At 33.7% G+C, this 20,323-nt stretch overlaps 1 protein-coding gene across 2 annotated transcripts in view; it reads right to left on the bottom strand.

Annotated features, from left to right (window-relative positions):
- The window catches only part of Hr39 (Nuclear hormone receptor FTZ-F1 beta), a 146,023-nt gene that overhangs the window by 104,308 nt on the left and 21,392 nt on the right, over positions 1-20,323 (bottom strand). For both annotated transcript variants that reach the window (XM_074173081.1, XM_074173082.1), the window contains exon 2: positions 4,073-4,118. The gene's annotated coding sequence lies outside the window, so the exon portion shown is untranslated. The remainder of the gene's footprint in view (positions 1-4,072; positions 4,119-20,323) is intronic.

Raw genomic sequence — 20,323 nt, 5'->3', positions numbered from 1 at the left:
GCTGTAATTTCTTCAGAAAACAATTATGATATCCTATGAATGTTGGAAAGCTAATATTTTCACAATATAGTATTTTCCATTTACCTGTTTGATGAAACTTTCGTACTTCATGCTTAGACATTTGAAGAAGTTTACGTTAATATATTTGCAGCAATTGTAAACAACGTGAAAAGAGAAATCATTGACATTTTAGCTTATTATCCGCCAACATTATTATATTTGATAACATTAGCCGATACTTGGTGAAAATCTAAGATAACGTATTTGAATAACACTTCATTGTAAGGTTTTCTCTCAACAGTTTACAAAACCGCGACAAGTGTTTCACCATACAGTTTGTTAGCACTGAAGACACATGGAAAAGGTACTGTATTATGGAGCACGTGTTGCGATTTTGTAAACCGTTTATTGAAAATCTCACAATAAAGTTACTTCCAGTACGCACCAAAAGTGCTAATGTAGTGTTTCTTTGCATTTTTTGTCAACACTGAATGTAATATCCCAAATATTGAAATAAAGTAGAGAATTTCGTAGTTCATCCATAACCCATCCTCTATTTTACACTGATCTATGCAATTTTGGTCAGTTTTTCAATTGAATAAATAATATTACTGTTTTTGAATAGTCACAAAATGGAAACATTCATGTTACGTATCGAATACGCTCTATTATTCAAGAACTGATTGTTGTTATCAAACTTAAGTGGAATTATGAACTTCAGTGGGCCTTCCTCTCACGAAAAACGGTAATTGCACATCAGTTAATCACCAGTGAAGTGGTGTAGTGATTTACAAACATATGAGTCATAAAATTACGAAAAAGTGAAAACAAAGTTAAGGTCGGTCGATAGCCAAGTGGTTCGGCGTGGGTGATTTGTTCACTCACTCGAATTGACTGATGTGTTGGTCGGTGGTTCAAGCCCTAGTCTGAACGATCGATCTTCACTTGCTATCGTCCTACCCGTGTTAGGAATCACACGTTAAAAGGTAAGACCTCGTTAATCCTTAGCTCGCACAAGTTTCGACTTCTGAGGGTTGTCGTTCGTAGGGGTGCGACAGCTGGTTAACGGAAAAACAGATTTTAAAACAGATTTTTAAAACAGATCTTCATTCAGCATAACGGAAATAGCAAAACTGACTCACGGTCCACAAATTTCAGCCTTGAATTTTTATATTATCATGGGTGTTTTGTCATTTGAAATCACGGTGCAAGTATCCAACATTATCGATTATTAAATAATGGCATAGCTGTACAATGTATTTTTGAATCCACAAACGTTTCAAACAAAATATATAGTACTTGAATCTCAATAATATGATTTCTTTTTAAACAAAAATTGTATTTTATGACTGAAAACTATTCTATTTGAAAAATTTGTTTTGATTTTGATTCAAATGCAGAATTTTGATAGCCCTGCTTCTTCCGCAAAGCGATCTCTCGTGAGATTTTAAGGCCCTGAATTTTTTATATATTTTTGTTATATAGCTGTACCAAACTATATAAATGGTAATAAAACAAGTATTAAAACATACGTGGAGAGTATTGTTTTTATAAGTAGTTCAATAGCTGGAGGAAAGAGTCGGCTTGGAGGGAAGATCTATTTTCATAATTTATTTACAATTATCTATGAAGAAAAGATACCAATTTTTTTTTAAATAACATAAATAGAATATTTTTCATTTAGATAAACATTTTTATATAAAATTAATTCCAACTTGAAAAAATTATGAATTGAAATGTAATGTATTCAAACAATTCCATTTAAAAACAATGTTTTTGTTTTTAGAAACATTAATGAAATATTTGCATCAGGCAAGTTAAACAGTAGGTATGTTATTCAACAAGCGAGAAAGGTGGCCATTACTCGTGGGAATTAAAAACACACACACGAGATGATTGGGCAGTTTTAGTCATCCTCTGATGATGTTAACTTGATTAGCGAAACGCGCGTCAAGATACAGCATTTCATTTTACGTCAGAGTTGTCAAATTCTACTTATTAAGAATGAAGATTGTCGACACGAGCAGATGACCACCGTCGCGTCGTAAATCATTCGTGTGAGTAATAACCTTTTTTTGTAAGTAGAATACTATACTTTTTCTATGACTCATAACAAAACATTTTCAAAATAAAATTAATTTCAAAGAATATCCCAAATGAAAGAAATGCCATTTAATTTCATAACAAGAAACCATATAAAAAAGTTTCAGAAATATTTCTTATTTTTGTTTTATTCAATTTCAAATAGTTTGATTATTGAAGACTACGTTACGTAGGTATACGGAAATATGCTATTTATGAGAATTTGTGAAATGTATTATTAATAAATAAAACTCTTCTGGACCATCTCAAATCCAATAATAAAGAAAACCCGTCAAGATCTTCGATGATGTTTATACTACACCTGGATTAATCATTCCACCAGGTTCAAAAATGTTTTTGGTGGATGATTCGAATGTCAAAAGACATTGTCACGAATTAATATCGTTAATTCCTTGACAAACAAGTATTGTCAGTTCCCAATCACTTAATCATTATTTATTTTAAAGATAACATTAGTAATACGCCTGATTATTAAACATAATTTTATTTTAGGCGTTCATTCACCAAAGTATGCACCATATGGAAAACTTATTCATTGATGGTTTTTCGATGATGTTAAAAATATAGTAAAACAAACGTAATATACTAGAATCCTTCAGAAAATTTGATTTTTAGACAGGAATAAAGTACCCTTATTTTGAAAAATCTTGAGAAATGTTGACAGTTCTTTTGAAAATTCTGTAATTTCTTTACAAGATAAAGTTTTTTTACTTTCACATTTCATACACATTTTTCATTAATTTTTTAATATTATTTTCTCTCATCCTAGGTTTTAAACAATACGAAGCCCCGATATTAGTATAGAAGGATTGTTGTCAAATCCGATTTTGTACATTTTTGAAACTATTTTGATGGTGCTTGTCATCCAGAATACAATGGCAGAAATTTCAGATCGATAAAATTTACCGTTATCAAAATACGCGACTTTAAAACTACTAGTTTGCTGCAAGCTAGTGTGACGTCACCAGATGTGTGCGATTGTCTGTACAGCTTCTGAACCATGTATGAAGTGTTATAAAACGAAGCATTTATCGTTTCAGGTTTAATTGAAGGTATGTTCAGTTCAAGAAAGGTTCATCAAGGCAGACACAAATGGTCATTGAATATTTTAGTAAGACTGATTTCAGGACTGACTGACATTAAATTCAATAAATAGAATTTTTCATAGGAATGGGGAATAAGAGTGGAGCGATATATTTGAGTGTATATGTGTATGTTTAGGTAATGATAGATTTTTGTCCACCCTATTTATTAATTAGGTTGGTATGAATGCATTTATATTATAACTTTGAAACATAAACGAAATTATTTCTTCGCATAACTATTTGCACGGTTTTGTTAACATATTCAATTTTACAACATAGGCAGAGGAATAATATCAACCAAAAACTTATTGAACTTTAACACCGCTTGACTAAAATTTCTGAAGCTAATGGCGATTTCCAGCTGGTTCTGTATTTCATATATCTAGCGACGTTACGACCTTTCGTAGAATAGCTTCCTTGAAACTATTTTCTGAAGTATTTACCTAGAGAATTTAGATACTAATCAATAACAACACTTTCAGTCAAATAATTAAGATTGCCAGCAGTATGATAGTCCCTGGTTTTTATAATGATCCAATTCTCTGGTGATACCTCGTACCATTGTCAATACCATTTATTATTTCAATTATAGACAGAACGGATAGGCGAATCATTGGTATTCATCGGCATGACTCATAGATTTCTCTCTGAATAGCGAATGTACAAACTATCTGAAGAAAAAAACGAACTGGTAAATAATGAACATCGATTTACTTGCATGTACAAAGCAATAATTAAAAATAAATCTTTAAAGAATGTCGACTTGGTTGTCATTAGTACAAAGAACGTGTACCAAGGGCGTTTGATAGTAATAAATACAAATTCCAACGAGCTGTTCAGACCAATAGTTATAGTTTCGCCAACTAGGACATACGGGTACTTACTCAGGTGCCTCAGGGTTCATATGGAGGGCCACTCCTGTCAACGACACTGAAATTAAAAATGAAATGAGAGATAACATGTCATTATATGTGGTTCGATGAAACATTTATAAGTAGCATTATGAAACTTAAATCGATTTAGAATCTTTAGTATTATATGATTGATATTTATAAATACCAGGCCAGATAGGACAGTACTCAGAGGAAGTAATAATTCTACTACGGATAGATCTCATTTTTTAACTTCGTGATCATCTAGACAGATCTTTTGGATGACTTACTATTTGTGGTCCTAAATTGAATTACAAAAAGTTCAGTTATTCTTTGATTAGCTTTACGAGACTTTACCAACTTATACCAACTAACTTGTTCACAACCATAAAATGATATCGCATATTTTGTGAAAGCTATCAAAATGCTTCCACACAGTTATCTCAAGCCGTAAAAGTTTACATTCTTTGATCAATCGCATATTTTGATTACCCTCAAATACAAAAACGTATTTTCGATTGAAATTTAAAGAATTACAATTATTATCGAGCTCTATACTATCTTGTCCTGATTAATGAACAGATTCGTCTCGGAAACGACTACAAATATATGTTCGATTGGGTACATATCAGGATTATTGGGAAGTCAAACCATGTTTGTTAGTCAAACATGATTTAACTATTTGCACAAAAATCATTTTCCTCATTGCCTCAGAGCCGGACCGGTGTAACAGGAACAAATGTGTTTACTTCTCACAAAACTTATTATTTTAATGATTTTTTTGCCGTTCAATATACTGTTGGGTAAAATGGCATACCAATACTCTGGGCAAAATGACATACCTATATCACTTTATCCATAGGTTTTCCTTTTCTTGTTGTTATATTGTTGTTATACTCAAGAGCCTAGCTCTTGTCGGTGGAGCTCCTCCCAACTCTGCACATCGCCAGGTTAGTCTTCTTATGATAATTTAATTTAATTTTTTTCAGATAATATGCCTCGTGACCATAACGGGAAAACGAAACGTCCGGCTTCGAGCCACGACAACATGAAGAAAGCACTCGAAGCAATTGAACTGAATAAAGTGGTATGGCTGTTAGCACCAAAGACTATTAGGATCTCTCAAGCCACTCTTAGACGACATGCGTCAAACTTAAATAAAGAATTAGCACCCAATACCAAAGGCTTAGGAAGGTTCAAATTGACATTTCCCCCCAGCATTGAAAGATAATCAGTTGAGTTCAGTTCAGTTAAAAACTATTAGAAACTAGATTTTTTGGACTGACTCGAACTTCAGTCCAAAGCTTGCCTTCGAATTAGCGGAAAAGAACGGTTTTGCTCACAATTTTAATCAACAGAAAAAAGAGTTACGACAAGAGTCGGTTTTGAAAGAGAAAAAATATTTTTTTAAAGACAAAACAGAAGCATTACAGAAAAATCCTTAAGGCGTTCTAAAAGCGGTGCCTGTGCGAAAGTTGTGATTCACATTGGATTTGAATCGCTGGAGATTAAATTCATTTGGAAAAACGTTCTCATACTCCACATAAACGCAGTTCTCTAAATGAAAGAGTTCCTAAACAGTGAAGTTCGAGGTGTACTAAGTTGAACCTCAAAAAGAAGAGCAGCCACAGTCCCTCGCGTATTGACTCAGGATTGACTCAAGAATCGAGATGGATGAATTCTGACGTATTTGTAAAGTGATTAAAACATGTTCAACCACATACAATATCTAGTATACATGATCAAGTATTACTGATATGTGATGGGCATGCAAGTCATAAAAGCCTTGAAGCAATAACTTTCACTAAGATAGCATGTCTGTAACAAAAATATGGAACACTCGCATCAATAATTGATAGATTAGATTGTATTTTTGACACCCAAAATTGTTTTTACTTTTGCACAGCTCACCTGATTGAATCAGGCATACTAGAGATATTTTCACTTATCGCTGTAGAAGAGGATGACGTCATTTTAGAATACTTTTGGGAAAAGAAAGGTTGTGGCTTTCTACTTCCGAAACCTTTCTTTCTCGTAAATAATGTAGTTATTAGTTTTGAAAAGTATTTTTTTCAAGTACTCAAACGAACGTCACTGCACGTAATTACCTATCCGAACGCTCACAAAATCTTTTGTTTGCGACCCGTTCACGATACAAAAATAGGGTGGACTAGGTAAAGTATTATAAACCCGTTTATACCATCTGTGGCAAGTCATAACGAAATCACAAAATTTTTGTTGGAACATTCTGTTGGCGTTTTACATTAATAATGAGGATTTATTACTTTTCACTATTAATAGGAAACAAGAGTATAGGGTGCTTATTCAGATAATCTGACAGATATTTTGTTCATTCATGTCAATAGCCATATTCTATTTAAAATTTTCAAACTCTTTTTTTTTCGAATAAGTTAAACGAAGCTGAAATGAAATCAGCACCGAGATAATACATAATATAGATTCGTTCTGGAAACATTAACTCAATTTATTATCAGCCAAAAAAAAAATACTAGTGCAACCGGTAATTGTTTATTACTTATATGTGGAAGGAATTTCTAGGTGCTCTGGGGAATGCAGAAATATTATGGGTGAGGTCGCTTTAGGGTCAACAGCTGCAGTGTTGGCGCTTGTAAAATGGCGTACAGGGGACCAGTGTTAAGGCAGCATGCGTTCCAGCCACGAATTGATCGAATTTACCTGCTGGGCATATTTTCAGATGAAACAATAGTATTCCTCATGTTTTATTACACCTGTATGGTCCTCTATTTTGTCGCAGAAAATTCCATCCCCCACAACCATTTATAACATTGGGATTCAAAAAATTATATCTACTGGGTATATTATTACACGAAGCAATAGTATTCGGCATGTGTTACATCATATACATTGCTTTCCAATTAAAACGAGCCACCCTGAATAACTTTTGGTACAATGATTTGCAGAAAAAAATTTGAAAAAAACGTCAACCATAGCATAGCATACTTCCCCTATCGCACCCCCAGAGCATGTCACAATTTTTTTAAATGGATCACCCTATATTGTTTCGCATTATCAGATGCTCCATGATGAGCAGATTTCAACAAAGTGTAAAACATAGGGTCTGAAGCTTATAGTTGGGGAACTACAAATTATTTGAGTTGAAAACGAGCCACCCCGAACAAATTTTGGAACAATGATTTTCAAGAAAAATAAAATAACACCTCTACAAAAGTATACAGGGGGACACATTTTGATATATTTACATTTGATCTAACTTTCCCTATCGCACCCCCCCAGAGCATGTAACCATTTTTTTTAATGGATCAATAGTTTTGCATTATCAGATGTTCCGTTATGAACAGATTTCAATAAAGTAGAAAACATTATGGTCTGAAGCTCATAGTTTGGGAGCTAAAAATTATTTGAGTTGAAAACGAGCCACCCTGAATGAACTTCTGTACAATTTGTTAGACAGGTTTCGTAGGTGTTTTTGTATACTTCAAAAAAGTCATATTTTGCCTAGTTAAGTTTGAATTCGATATTCTCTTCATTTTGTATTTATCTCATTCTACAATACCGATTACCTACCATGTGAAGTTACAATTGGTGTTTTTGTGAATTCTTGAGAAGGATACGCTTCGAGAACGGATTGAAATAGTGTGTTTGTACTACCAGAATTGAAATAGTGCTAGAGCTGCTGCCCGTTTGTTCAATGATAAATCATCCAGGCAAAAATGTACGACACAAATACATTTCGGAATTATTGAACAAACTAATGGAAACTGGATCTGTTAACAGTAAAAATCATTACCGTTCAGGAGTTGTCCATGATGAACCTATTTGTACTGCAGTTTTAGGGTACGTTGGACTAATAGAAAATTATCAATCTCTTACTAAGTTACCTCGAGATTTAGGAAGTACAAATTTCATCCATAAAAGATTAGACTTGTTCGATTTTTGTGAAAGTCTCACTGCATCAAAATTTCTTGCATAAAATTTGTTTTTAAGATAAATGTACGTTTAGTTTCAATTGAGAGATGAATGGGCAAAATTGTCGATACTGGAATTATACGAATCCTCATTTATATCGTCAAGTTCATACCCAACGATCTCAAAAACTGAATGTTTGGGCAGGAATTTCACTTGACCACATGAAAGGGCCTTTTTTTTATCGATGATAATTTAACTAGTGATAAATATTTGGATATGTTGGAGAATCGAATAATACCGTGTTAGGAATCACACGTTAAAAGGTAAGACCTCGTTAGTCCTTAGCTCGCACAAGTTCTCAACTTTTGAAAGTTGTCGTTCGTATGGGGGCGACAGCTGAATAACGGAAAAACAGATTTTAAACAGATCAAAAGGGCAATTGAGGAGAATATAAATTTATTCGATAACAGAATAGTTTTTCAGCAGGATGGTGCACCTTCTCATTCTGCAGCTACACTGCGACAATTTTTAGATCATTTTCCTGGTCGCTGGATTGGCAGAAGAGGTCCTACAGAATGGCCACCAAGGTCTCCGGATCTCACTCCTGTAGGTTTCTTTCTATGAGGTCATTTGAAGTCTAAAGTGTATGAAATAGATTTGAGAGAGAATATCATGAGGCATTGCAGAAAAATAATTACATAGATTCTCAACCATGCGAGGGCGTCAATCGAAGCTCGTTTGTACCATTGTATGGAAGTTGGTGGAAACGTTTTCGAACATTTACTATAGAAAATTTTCTTCTTCTCATTGTCAAGTCATCAGATTTTGAATGAAGAATTAATAAAAAATCTCTTTTTCTGATTTATTGCTTCCATATTTGTCTCTAAAACGAATATTTAAAAATGCATAATTGTTGACCTGTTTTTTTATTTTTCCTGAAAATCATCGTTTCAAAAGTTATTCAGGGTGGCTCGTTTCCAACTCAAATAATTTGTAGCTCCCGAACCATATGTTTTATACTTTGTTGAAATCTGCTCATCATGGAGCATCTGATAATGTGAAACAATATAGGGTGATCCATTAAAAAAAAATTGGTGACATGCTCTGGGAATGTGAAAGGGGAAGTAACATCAAATGTGAATGTCAAAAATGTGTCCCCCTGTACACTATTGTTGACGTGTTTTTTTTATTTTTCCTGAAAATCATTGCACCAAAAATTATTCAGGGAGGCTCGTTTTAAATGGAGTGCACTGTATATTATCGTCGATTTTGTCGCGGAAAATTGCACATCCTACAACCCTTTTATCAAATTATGTAGTTCGAAAAAATTGAAATTCAGGTAATATTTCATCATAAAATAATAGTATTAGAATATTTATTAAGCCTATTTAATGGGATAACAAATTTCAACCCATTTTAATCTATATGTTGCCCAATTTTGAATTCTCTTTTATGTCATCTATATAATGAAAACGGGTGCCTGGAAGTGATAATTTAGGTTTTGAAAAAAAGAAAAAATCAACCTGTACCATATCAGGCGAATACGGTGGCCGTTCGATACGGTTTGTTGAGTTTTTGGGCAGAAATTCGCTTATAATAATGCCTTGTGAGATTGTGCATTATTGTTATGCAAAATCCATTAGTTTTTTTCACGATGAATTTGCTCACTCAAACGCCTTCTGGCAAGAATTTCGAGTGCACAACACAAGTATTCGAAAAAACTGTTAACATCACTTTTGATTGATTCTGACAAGCTTTTTCGGTTTCGGCTCAGTTGGAAGGCAACACTACTAAGCTTGTTGGCTGGTTTGCATATCAAATTCGTAAATCCATGTCTCATCACCGTCAGTTGCATTTTATGAATGTGGGGTCGGAATTGACTTGTTCTAAAATGTTTTCAGCGACCTGCACGTGATTGAGTTTTTGCACAAAATTCATATCTTCTGGCACTAGTCGAACGGCAACGCGTTCAAAATGGTTCGAACTGATTCGTGGAACGTATACATTTCAGCGGCTATCTTTTTCAGACTTAAACGATTTTCAATCACCATTTTCTTTACTTTACTAATGCGAAGTTCAGTTGAGGGCACAATTCTACTGTACCACTCATAATCACGTGTTTGTGATAAAGACAATTCAGCATAAGTCTTATGCAACATTTTCAGCGCTTCGGCAAACGAAATTCCAATTGCAATGCAAAATTTAAGACAAATTCATTGTTCGGTCTTTTTATCCATTGTAAAAATTGCTAAAATGCTAAACACCTTCGAGATTAATTAAATAATTGAGTACCATAAACAACCTATATGGCGGATGGCGCTCAAACTCTGAGTGAGTAACGATAATGGAGAATCTGAGGAGAATTCGAAAATTGGGTATTATTAGGGCTGCAATAAAAAATATAGTTTGATGATGATTATCAGGAAAATTGAAATCACTTGATTTTGCTATATGGTGTGAGTATTGTCGAACAAAAAATTACTACAAGTTGGTGAGTTCCAGGATGAAAATGATAGGAACATATTCTTACTGCTCATTGAAAGTTCCATTGGTAAAGTATGAACAGATTTCCAATATTTCTGTTAACAAAGTAGATACTTGCAACTGAAAAATTTTCCAAATATTGCCGGAGCGAAAAGGCTAGATTTAATTTTCTTTCATCACTCAGTCAGCTACAATGTAACCGACTCATCTCGAATTTGAATAGCTATGAGCATAATTTATAGCGTATTACTGACAAGTGCGATAAAACCCTGAATTTAATAATTTTCATTTCATTCTTTTGATTAATTTTGATATTTTTTATTTTCGGAAGAAAAAATCAATGAATGTCCAGAATAATAGTTTTCAAGACTTATATTTTCCATGACAAAATTGGGGACTATACAAGAGAGGAAAATGTGGAAAATATACACAGCAAGACTATTTTTTAAGATCTTAAGATTTTTTTCAAATGAAATAATGTAAAGGGTTGTGGGGGTGGAATTTTCCGCGACAAAATCGGAGACCTTATGGGTGTTATGAAACATAAGAAATACTATTTGTTCATGTAAAAATATTCCCAGCAATGCCATTTGTTGGTAGATTTGATCGTTTGAATTGGAACGATTTAAATATACCCAACAACGCGATTTTTTCAATAAATTCGTTTTTTAAATCGAAATGATACAAGGATTGTAGTAGATGGAATTTTCCGCGACAAAATCGGAAATCATATACTTAGGTGTTATAAAATTTAAAGAATAAGTACTATTGCTTCATGTAGAAGTATACGAGTAATTCCATCAACATTATTTTTTCAGATCCTTTGATTTTTTCAATTGAAATAATATGAAGGGTCTTATTTGAATTGAAGGGGAATCTTTCAAAGAAAGTAATCAATTTGAAAATAAATAACTCTATACATGGATGTGTGGATCCTGCAAAGAAGCAACTTTCAGACACAAACTGGAAAGTTGCTTCTTTGCATGATCTACACATCCATACCTTATTCAGTTTCTTTTTTCTGTTTTCTTAATATCTACTTGTCCACAGAAAAATCAAAAAAATTTTTCAAAATAGAAATCACTAAATAACTAGTTACTGGTGCTCATTTTAATTTTAGCCAGATCATTCATTAATTTTGTAAAAGAAGGTTTCATTGGTAACCCTAATAAATTGATACAGAATACATCCGATTTAAATTCATCATTCATCAACTTCATCCACTTTTCCGGGTTATACACGCCCGAGAGGAAGGGGACATTTGAATAAGTACCGTTTGAAAATCATACAGTTAATGTTTTTGCCTAATTTTAGACTAAAAAATAATGCTCAGCTATTTGCAAAATAGGAAATTATGGATCAGTCAGATTTACGAACCGCATCGCAAATAAAATTTAAAAAATAGGTCATTATAATCAATAATGAGTTTTTATTTAATAGAGCAAGATTCCAAGAGTTACTTATTTTCTCAGAATAATGTAGTATTAGTACGTACTATCAGTGTACCTGCTAGCCTGGGTCGACGGCCAGTTTACAGGTACCAGGTGCTAAAGTAGGTGACATAGTACTTACATTTCTTAAAGTCTCAGAGCTGATTTTTACATATTTTTTAGAAAATATTAGTTATATTAGTTTAATCTTCCTCATGGAGATGATCACTTGGTGATTGAAACACGTGTCGAGTTGTTAAAAATAACGCTTTGGTGTTGGGATAAAACTTCAGTAATATTCAATACTGTATTGTTAGTGACGGTAAAAGAGTAATATTTCTGGAAGTTCACAAAAATATTTTTGTTACCAATGAATGGTACCATTTCTTCTGTAGACCAGTGTTGTATAAAAAACTAACGAGAGCCTGTTCAAACGAATATTTTTTAATTTTTTCCCGAAATTAGGCGATCGTGATCGGGTACACTGATGTTAAACTCCAGTTGTATCGATTCATGTTCGAAGAGATCTTTCTTAATCTTTCATAGAAGGAGAAAAGTATTGATCGAAAATCATATGCCAAATATTTTTGCATTCAACTGGTTGGTCAAACCGGACGGTATATTAAAACACCAGATTCAGAACACATGAGATACTCTAAGAAACTAAATATGAAAAACCCCACAGCCCTCGTTGAACATGAAATAGAATATGGACATTTTTTGATTTTGATCATTTAACTATTCTATATGTTTCACCATATTTATCCAAGACTTTTGTGTGAAATAAAGCATATCCTGAAATACGATAGTGTTAACACTAGAAGCGATCTTGATGGCCTTAATACTACTGCATATTTCAATTTGATAAATAAAAAACCTAAATAATTTCCCTTTTTCAATTCTTATTCTTTTTGTCATTGATAAAAAGACAGACACCATATTATCAGAATCACAGACAAAGCCATTCGTTTATTTTAGGTCGTTTCATGTTGGTGTTATCTCAAAAATTTGTTTGTTGCAATGTTTTTTTTTATTATGTACCTAATATATCTGATGATTTTCAAAATACTTATGTTATCAACAGGAAGAAACTACTTTTCGGTGAGTCATTTAAATAAGAACTCATTATTTCTTGTGAAATTGAAACGATAATAATCGTATAAGTTTTGTGGGATGTATGTTTAGGAAAATTCATTGTTACAGAACCCCGAAGAAGAATGAAATTAAATTCGAAACGTCGGAAAGAAAACAATTGTTTTTTAAGAAAAATGTATCCTGTTACCAAACCAACCTTCCTTCAGAAAAATTATTGGATCACTAAACTCGTTATCTCAAAATAAGTAACGACTGGGGGCTCTGGGATCTTGGACTAAATTGCAAATTGCAAATTTCTCACAGAAAGTGGGGTATTTGTATCGTTAACAAAAGTAAAAAATCGCCATCGCGCCATACAGGTGACTGACGTTTGATTCTCTCTCATCCAAATCGTGATTTTTAGCTGAAAGTGATTCCAAAAACCAAGATACAATATGAAAAACCGTGAAGAATTAACAGAAGCTCCCTCTCGTACTAATTAGGAAAAATACAGAGTTGTAGATGTAATAGAATAGAGATAGTTAGTAAAATTGAATAAATAATGTAAATTACGTTTTTTAGGCCTGATCTTCAATATTCTCGAATGAATTGAGAATAAGTAGTAGCTACTAAAAATCAATTTTGAACTGAATTTACGATAAACTTGTCCCACTACGTCGGAACAGGAATTGAAATCATTAGATTAACCAAAAATGAATCCATGTCGAAAGAGTTTCTCATTCATACCTCTTTCTTCTGTAACTGATATTCTAAAACAAATATCGAAGTTAGAGGTTCAGACTTCCACTGTCTAAATAGACCACTTAATACTCGAAGATGATTGTGAACAATGGCAATCGAAACGTCGTGAAGCATCTTGCATGGTTTGAAATATTTCTCTTGAAGAAAGAGAATTGAAACTCTATTTTATTTACCACTTTTATTTGTAACTAACGTTACTGCAGTTTCGTCCTATAAGGACATTTTCAAACTTTTACATTAAACTAACAATGATTGGCCCTAATATAACACCACTGTAAGTCATAATAGAGGTATTTAGCTTGATTGAGTACCTGAATTTTGTTTACTAGTGACAATGTGGATATGATAATTTGAAAACCACTTCATCATCTTGATGAAATCAAGAAATGGATAACTCTAACATATTTTGGTAAAAGAACAGAGATAATTGCGGGTTTCTTCAGAAAAAAAAATGTGGAAATGGTATTCAGACCACATGCCAGGTTATAAGTTCATTTTTAATGCCAAAGATAAAGTGGACAAGTTGGAGAAACCTGGAGTTTATAAGTTTATAAGTGTCCGGAGTGTAATAGTGTGTATGTGGGACAATGTGGTCGAAATTTACAAAAACAGTATGCGGAACATGAGAAGTCCTTCAGACTAGGTAAAAATGATTCGACGTTTTCAAACCATTCCTTGGCATGCAACCACAAGTTCCCGAATCTACACGATACGGAAATTTTGCACTATGCAAGGAATGGTTGCAAACTCAATTATTTGGAATCCTTGGAAAATCACAAGCATAAACATTGCCTGTTACATGATCAAATCGATTTTGTTTACTCATCGGTTTCCAAATTAGCATATCCACATTGTCACTAGTAAACAAAATTCAGGTACTCATTCAAGCTAAATACCTTTATCATTATCTACCTACAGTGGTGTTATATAAGGGCTAATGTAATCAATTATTGTTAGTTTAATGTATACGTTTGAAAATGTCCTTATAGGACAAAACTGCAGTAATGTTAGTTACAAATAAAAGTGGTAAAAAAACAAAAAGTTTCAATTATCTTTTCTTCATTATGATTTCCTACCACGTAGTAACGGCTACATCCATCAATTTATTAATATTTCTCTTATTTTTTTCAATTTTGAAATTTTTTCACAAAGACATTTCACCTGCTGTTTCAACCCATTTAATAATTCTATTTCAGGTTACAATAATTTGTGTTCTTCAAGAAACGTTATCAACCACATTCAAACATATAAAAACCATGCTAATCGCGAGGGGCTCATCTGGGTCCTTTCCTAAATTATCGTCGAGACGTTAGATTCCGTACTAACGGTAGCTCACTCGGTACACGATACAGATAAAACGAGTTTACATCTGGCAACAACGAAAGCCATTCCAATCAGGAGAGGATGAGGTGAGAAGCCGCTAGAATAGGCATGTCCTCGGAAGGTCGAATGCGGCCTCATTAAACATGCTAATTGTGTAGATAGCAGCAGGAAAACAACGAAATAAAAAACTTCGGCGAGGAAGGCCACGAATACATGAAAAGGCACATTCTTTGTACGAAGAACAGACACGGTGGGTACGGGTCGATCTCGTTCTTGATGAGATTTCACGTTTCAGTTTCTCGCAAGTAACCTTACACTATGTATATTAGGTAGAAAGGTATGAGGAAAGTACTTAGTGACCTCGGGATTTCTTTCACGCCTTAAGAAGTTTATTTTAGTTCCAAGGAGGGATACAAGTATCGGCTGCTCGAACGCCTTCTATTGAGTTATCTATAAACAATTAGGTTTTATGCTTGTTGAGATATCTTTACGCTGAATTCAAATCTTAGATTGTAAATCCGCCCCAAAAAGTGTATTTCCACAAGAAACCCTTCTCCAAAGAGTTCTTGCTAAAGAAAGAATAGTTCCAAGGGCACATGGGCAGAGGTAGTCTATAGCGAACTGACAGGTATATCGCACTCGGTTAAATCAAGCATGCAGCCAGGCTGTTAGTCGGACATATGAAGATATCTATTGAATAGAGACAACTTCCCAACCTTTCTCCGATTGGCCTACTTCCTGTCTTTGGAAGCAAAGATATAAAACCAATGACGAAGAAGAACCTTGCTGCGATGTTTGAGTCTTCAATCATGTGCATGACATTTCTAGAGGTATATACAATTTTTTAATTGGAAATAATGTTTCCAGTTTCTGAGAAGCTACCTTTGTCATCCCAGTCACATGATTGTAAGTACTGAATGTCTACAGTTTGCCACCCAACAAATTGATCAACGCAAATAGCGAAATTGATGTGTATCCTGACATTACTGTACCTGGTTCCGCCACTTTTACCTTCTAAGTGAGAATATAATAATAATGATAATATTTATTTACCATTCAATGAAATTTACAGTGTTTAAAAACATATGAGATTTTATAATACAATTATCAGTGGATTTATCAGATAGGCAAATAAATGGGGCGTGGGTATCAAAATTATTTGTGACCTTTGTGCCTACAATGCATTTTTTTTATTAGTCAACAATCATTAAACCCACATATATATGTACATATACCTAAACACACTCATGAAAATAACATATTTACACTTACACAATCATTCACATATATACATACATCTCAATATGTATACACTGAAATCATACAAAATTACAATTGTATACTTGTAATTAATTATTTTTATATCGATCCAGTGATGAATCTTTCCTGGAAGTTTGTTTTAACCATTTTTCAAATCTAGATTTGAAGGGAGTAAGGGAGTTTATATCTTTGATATGGGCGGGTATAACATTATATAACCTAGGAGCAAGATAGGTACAGCTGCGCTATCCAATAGTTTTTGACATTTTTGGTACTTCAATCGAATGTATTCTATAACGTGTATGATGTAAGTGATCAACAGTTTTAGCATCTTTGAGATTTTTTCGTTGATATACCAGTAATGTTAGAGCAAAAATTTGTCGTATGTCCATCAGTTCGGCTTCAGTGTATAGATCGTCGCTTGGGTGAGTCTAGGGTCTATTCAAAATGATCTTGATAATCCACTTGTGGAGTGTCTCCAAGTTCTTAAGGTAATGATTAGTGACTCCTCCGCATACGAGAATACCATACAACAGATGAACTTTTACTAATGCATGCATAGAGAATTTTAATATGTTTCTGGTCAAGGATGTTTTTTAGGTATTTAAATTTATATACCATATATCTCAGTTTTTTTGTCAGATTATTTATATGCGTGTTCCACTTCAAGTTACTGTCAAGCGTAATACCTAAATATTTATTTAACTGTGTTGGTTGATTGGAGTTGTACTATATCATATGATATTCGAATATCTATAGATGAATAGTTGGGTAGATTTGATACGTAGCTTGTGGAAGGTGTGTACATGGTTTTGTTTAGATTTACAGTGAGTAGTTTACTCACATGTCACTTGTTCTTTCAAGATATCCCAATTCTTTTCTTTGCAGAAGAATACAGTATCATCAGCAAAACAGGTATCTCAGTATGAATAGGTAGGTCGAATAGAGAATTGATATGAATAATGAACAAAATTGGACCGAACACTGTTCCCTGGGGGACCTCATATCTGTTAGTACTCATTTCATCATTAATACTTACGCATTGTTTTCGGTCTTCAAGATAGCTTTTCATCAATCGAAGTGTAATCCCACTGAATCCGATGTTCTCGAGGGTTTCTAGTAAATCTGGATGGCTGACGGTATCAAACGCTTTTGCGAGATCAACGAATAGACAAATGGTGGGCTCCTTCGAATCTAAAGCGTTGTACAGTTTTTTAATTAAATCCGCTATAGCGTCTCGAGTTGATCTCCCATTCATAAACCCATATTGTTTCTCGGAAATCAAGCTGCTTCGTTTGGTATAGTCTACTATTCGTGCTTTTATAATTTTCTCGAAGATTTTAGAGATATTTGAGAGAATAGATATGGGTCTGTAGTTTGATACATCATGCCTGTCTCCAGATTTATAAATTGGTTTAATTACAGCAATTTTTAGGGATTTGTTTATTACGTATGTAAGAGGTTTAGTAAGACAATAAACACATTCTTTGAGTGTGCTCGATCCAATCTCATCCATCCCTTGTGCCTCATTTGATTTCAATTCTTTGATGAATTTAATCATTTCGTACTCCTTCGCTGGATAAAAATAACGCGAATTCAAAGCTCTCCTATGTAAACATTTTCTTTCACATTTTATTTTGCTTGTCAGGTTTTCACCAATATTGGTAAAAATTCATTGAACTTTTCCGCTATGTGTTGTTTGTCTTGAATCATGTTATCTCCCAGTTTAATTTCTTTTATTTCCACTTCAGCTCTCCTATTTTCGATATTATTTCGATATTTTACGGACAACTCAAATTTTTTTCCACTTCACTTCTATAATGATGATACTTAGCCGCTCTAATCAAATCATTCAATCTATTTCTATATGATTCAAATTTGTTTAGGAGTTCATTGTACACTCTAATAGGTTACTGTCCCTCCAATTCGATATTGTCGCCAAAGATGTGCAAGGGCAGTTAACATTCAGATAAGTATTCGATCATCTAAATAGAAAGAAGAGTCAAATATGCTGTCGTCACCAAAGCAAAATACTGGATTTCTGGTCTTTGTCAATAGGCAGTCGATAATAGAAAAAAGGTTGATGGAAAAGGTATCCGAGAGAGAATTATGGATGGTTAAGGATCAGGAGCCTTGAACAAATTTCTAAAAATAAGTTGATTTTCAAGTTGCTTCATGATTTCTGATATCATTGATCTAGCAACTGGCCAATAGGTATTCAAAATCTGAAACGGAATTTTTGTATTACTAATTGTGTACTACTTGTAGCAATTATTTTGAACTCCTAGTTGAAACTTGCTTACGGTCAAAACTATAATTACTATTAGCATTTGCTCAAAAGGGATTGAATAACCTATCGCTTTTACTTATAATTATGTAATAGAAATTTAAGTTCGATAAGATGAGGACATATATTTTTTATATCCAACAAGGAAATAAATACACTTTCGTATTGGCAATCAAAGTCTTGATTGAATAATAAAATTAAATTTTACCAATATCTATTTGGTGCTACAAACATACATACATACATACATTTTCATACACTGCACCTTACGATTTGATCTCCACAAACTTTATTTAAAAAATATGACATGTTCGCTAACACAGTAGCTTTTTCGTGGTAATGAGTTAAAGGGAAATGAGTTAATCGAAATCACTGTGGAATGGAAATTCTGTTTTTATAGAAATTCTATAGATAGTCGAATCGTTTTTTTATATAATATCTTGAATAATCCCCTTTACACTGTCAGCTGAAATATCATGCTATGTTATGAAGAACTACAAAACAGATGAAAACAAAATTTTGGTAAAATCAAACATTGTACCTTTGAAAATGTCCTCTTCAGTTAACGGAAACATTATTCAATGATCACCAAAGGAGAACGTCATTCAATAATCAATACGATAGAACATCTTAGAATCTCAAGAATTTGATAACAAACTCAAGATAACATCACAAAAAAATAACTGTATTTAGGTATAAGTTGCATCTGTCGACCTTCATAGGACCCTTCAATCTCGGAATTTTTTGTATATTCCGATTTCAAAGTCGGAATTTTCTTAAATTCTGAGTTTAAACTCGGAAATTTTGAAAGTACTGTCAATGAAGACCGATGTAAACGTTATAATGAGTTAGTTTTAGAATCCTGCCGTGCGGATTAACGTATTAAATTATAGCATTATCAATAACCTCTTTCTATTGCACAGGTAAATCTTCATTGGTTCAACTGATATTCCAGGTTATATCCATCGACATAACGCGGCCCTAATAGTGCTTCACTACCATCTACGGCACTTTTACGATATTGACGAGACACCGGTGCTGTCCTACGTTCCGAGGATATTTAATCTGTTGTGAAGAAAGAGAAGTGCCGAATTTATTGGAACTAATCGTTCCCCACCCTCAAGCTCATACAAGCTAACAGAGCAAGACAATATTTGTCGTGGAGGTTTTAGCTCATGGTGAGACCAATGTCGTCCAGAAAGAGGAAAATCTAATAAAATATCGAGATTTTCTCTTCGAACTTTTCAGACTCTATCCTGATCACTCTGTCAAGATGATTGTTTTTATTACTGGAGTCCTTGGTGGAATGATGCCCTCTCTTATCTTAGCCGGACAAATGTAGAAGGATGTCATTTTTAGCTCACTGCGCTTGGAGGGCACATGATTCTCGGACCCAATGATCACTTACCCTATGGTGTGGGGAGTGGTCTTTGGTAATGCTGGCATGCCCTCCCTGGAAAAGGGGCCTGACCAGCGCAAGACGATATTCGTCGTAGATTTTTTTAGCTCCCAGTGAGGCGAATATTGTCCGAAAAGAGGAGGAAAAACGGGTTTAGGTTTCGAGATGTTTTTTTTTCGAACATCTCAGACTCTATCCGGACCACTCTGCTAAGATAGTTGTTCTTATTATCGAAGTCTCTGGTGAAATAATACCCTTAATACTCTTGAATCTCAAGATTATGCCGGCTTGCTGCACGAAGGCAGAACTCTTGGCCGAAAAATGCAAAGTGCATT

Source organism: Leptinotarsa decemlineata, unplaced genomic scaffold, assembly GCF_025532065.1.
Source record: "Leptinotarsa decemlineata unplaced genomic scaffold, Ldec_3_MD MMD2_tig00000199_RagTag_RagTag, whole genome shotgun sequence".
NCBI lineage: Eukaryota > Metazoa > Arthropoda > Insecta > Coleoptera > Chrysomelidae > Leptinotarsa > Leptinotarsa decemlineata.
The sequence above is the reverse complement of the archived record's forward strand: the minus strand, read 5'-3'. Positions and strand labels throughout refer to the sequence as shown.